Here is a 3,975-nt window from a genome sequence, read left to right as displayed (position 1 = left end):
AACTCATTTTGCACGAAGGGAGAATACCGTCTTATCTCTGCTTGCCGAGGCCTCTCCTCCCTCCAACACACTCTACCCCTCTCTCTCTCTCTCTCTCTTTTCTCCATCACTCGCCTCGCCAATCTCTTAGTTCATATAATTGTTGCCAAGATACGCCGCGAGGTCCTTGATCCGTTGTCTTCTCATTATAGGTGAGCAGATGAGTGAGATGCTGAGAGGAGCGAGGGAAGCGGCGCTTAATAGTCTCCCTGAAATGCACAGGCCTCATTGTTTACCAGTCACCAGTAACGTATGGGCGACGATCAATGGCGAACAAACACAGAGTTTAATGTCTCTCGCGTGGGGTTTCAACAATAACATCGACTCTGTGTGAGATATCTAAAACTAAAGGACACTTATGGGACAAAGCGTCTAAAAACACAGTTTATGAGAGTTTACATTCATATCAGTTCTGTTTCTCCAATTGGCCTTGAGTGATCGATGTTTATGGGCTGAGGAAAGAAACTTGAGTAGAACCCACTGGTGCGTGAGGACAACATGCAAACTCCACACAGAAAGTCCTTCTAATGGACCGAAACCCCAAAAACATTCTCGCCGTGGTTCGAGAACACCACTAAACCTCGGTGCAGCTACGTTTAATGCATAAAACCAAATAGGAACAATACTTAGAAAGTCTATGGGGTGTGCTCATTCACACCTCCGGTTTGCGTTTCCTCTTCGAGTGACTCAAACAAACACTTCAAAGTTCTTTGTAAATAACAGACGGGGAGGTCGTCTTCCCATTTCAGGACTGACTTTAACCCCCCGACCTCTCCCTTTCCCCGCCTGCCCCGGGTGAGCGAATAAAAGAAACTGAATTTGTAAAGTGGGGCGGGGACTGCTGAAGCGGTAAGACGTGCGACATGAGATTATTGTGTTTTTCCCACCATTTTTTTCTCCCTGTTCCTCCTGGAAGGTGTGCTGGGTAGAGAGGTGCAGCCACATATTGCCTCCTCTGGCCGGATATGACAACTGACTGCATTCGTTCTGTGCTTTTAGCGATGAGAACTTTTTGTCCACGTGAAAGTTAGATTGGATAAAAAGTTTTTCACTTACCAGTGCACATAATAAACCACCGATAGGGATATTTTATTTCTTTTTTTTGGTCATATTAGATGAATAAATATTTGTGTTTGTTCAAACATCCCAGCATGTGTGGTCTCCACAGATTTGTCAGAAGTCTGAGCCGGTCCATGTTGTGCAGATGGAGGACACGAGCCAAAATGCAAGTTTACTCTCTGTGTATTTAGATTTGTCGATGGCAGGAGCGACCCCCGGCAGTGTCGGCCTGCACCTGGCGGCCTGCTGGGGTCTTTGCACTACAGTGGTCACTATTCATTTCTGACTTCCAAGAAATGTCTGATGCTGCCCAAATGTAACCGACGTGATAGTGAACTCAATCTGAGAAATTCATTCAGACCTATCGAGACACTATTTTTTTATTTAAGTAATGTGAGAAGTGTTGGCTGGTGTTCAAACAAATGAGGTGTAAATACCTTTATCACATATTTGATCGTGAACGTTTGAGTGGTGAATGCCGGATTATTGAGTTTTAGTCCTGTTCTTCGTTTTTTCTTTTTAAATTAATTATTGAAACTATTTATTTTTAATTGTTTTTAATTGTTGTCATGCATTTTTCGATAAAACGATTGAAAAGTGTCATTAGTGTCATGAGGAGAGTTCAAATCAAGTGGGTATAAATCGGAGCCGGGCACAATTACGAAGTGAGAAGTAACTTTGTCACAGAGTAACTTGCACAGGAGCGCATATGAAAACCTCTCTTTGGGAATAAAAAATAATCCGACCGTTTCTCTTCACTGCCTTTAGAATAGAGCACCAGGCAAGCACGCGCACCCTGAAGAAACGTGCTGGAGTTTAATTAAATCCCTCATTTTAGTTTCCCGTTAAAGCTTGTTTGATGTTGGTCTTTTGGTATTCAGCTTCCACTCCCTCTTTTACACATCATTCCTTTTACTGCACAATATTGACACACACACACAAAAAAAAAAACCCCTCACTCTGTTGGCTAATACTGTTCAAAGTGGAAGAATATGCAAATGGCAGCTTGGAGCAGCAGCCCCGCTGTGACTGATATGATTAATAACAGGTAGTTCATGGGAGAGTTATTACAAGCAATAACGTGGGAGAAAGAAGAGAGAAACCCTGAGATTAGCGGTGTTGCCCGGTGGATTTTTTTGATGCTTTGGTGAAATTAATGACCTGAAGGTGAGAGGCGGCCTGTAAGATTGTTGGGGGGAGATTATTTTGGTTCTGGCTCATCTAATGTGATGTACACAGAGATAGCGCCTCGCTTTGGCTCAAATCAGTGTTTTCTTCTGCACGCGTGAAAGTTTCAGCACCAAACTGGTGGAAAAGTAAACAGATGACAAGATATGTGCAGCATTGTGAGTCACATGTTCATGTTTTGTTGTTGTTGTTGTTCTTCTTCAGCATATGCTGAGGCTTTCACCCTCGACCCTCTCCAGTGGAAGCGCTGGTTTTTTAAACAGGGTCACATCGCCCCCTGTTGGTTTTGAAGAGTATGACGGCTTCAAGATGGGAGGCGCTTATCAAGCTGGAGGCAAGAGAGAAGGGGTGGAGCTCCATGTGGTGATGAAGAGTATGATCAGGGCATGTATGCAAGAGTCAGAGACAGCTTCATTTTTTTTTCATTCTCAAAATAGTAAATTTTTTTATATAAATTATATTGGTGGGAGTCAGAAAAAAGCAGAAAAGCCCCTTACAGTGATCGTATTCTCAGTTGGACTGTGTGGTCGGGGCCTTTCTGCGTGGAGTTTGCATGTTCTTCCCGTCTCTGGGTTCTCCTGGGGTTTCCTCTCATAGTTATTAAACACGCATTTTAACTTCTAAAAGGAAAAATGATCATTCATTCTATCAAAACAAGTCTCCGAATCCTCATAACAGGGATCTAAGTAGAGCAAGAAATGTCTGCATCTGCCACAGAGTGGCCGGACAGAACTGTAATCTGCTGGATTGGTTGACTTCTTTAAACTTCTAAAGTAGAAATGCAAAAACTGAGTCTATCTGTGACTTGTTCGCTGTTAATCCACACAAAGAATCCTGGGAAATGACCGCTTAAACCCGTGCTTTTGTCACTCACACTTGTTTCTGATCCAATCTTTTTATGTAGAGCAGCACTTTAACTACCAGGAGGATTGTCTTTAGTCTCGTTGTCTCCGTGTTGACGGTAAGTCCCCGAGGTAGAATCATCCCCTCCTCTAATCCTAATCTTGTTTTCCCAAACACACACTCCCGCCCGCAGCCTCTGAGCCTGCGGTGCTTGGCTGCTGAGGATCTACCTGTTTCTCTGGCTTCATCTTCACTCCTCGGATTCAGTCTGCCGCTGTTCTGTTATGAAGACGCGTTTTACTCTACAACATTCCAGGGATTTAAAAAAAAAAAAAGAACCCAAAAAAACCATTAGAATTTAAAGAAAAAGTATACATAAACTTAAAAGTTAGTGGACTTACAGTAAAATTACAAGCCATGAGGACATTTCTGTTTGATACTACCACCAACTTTGTTCCAATTTAATCAATTTACGACCCGAGTGCGAAAATAAATAACCCATTGGTGTCAAAGCTGGCTGTGTGGGGAGGATGTGATATGTATATATATATATATATATATCTATATATATAATATATATATATATATATCTTATATATATATATATATATATATATATATATATATACCAATACCAATAAGTTCATTGAAATGATTCTTTGAATACTTGTGACTTAATTGCAACAATATGTGTGAATATATATATTTTTTTCCCATTTAACCGCACGTTGAGGAGGAATAGTGGTGCAGTGGTTCGTTATGTTGCCCACTCAGCAAGAATACCAACGTTTGATTCAATGCAGGGAGTTTTCTGTTGGATTCCCTTTCTTTGCTCTGTATCTGTGT

This window comes from Lipophrys pholis, assembly GCF_963383615.2.
Source record: "Lipophrys pholis genome assembly, chromosome: 3".
Lineage (NCBI taxonomy): Eukaryota > Metazoa > Chordata > Actinopteri > Blenniiformes > Blenniidae > Lipophrys > Lipophrys pholis.
The sequence above is the reverse complement of the archived record's forward strand: the minus strand, read 5'-3'. Positions refer to the sequence as shown.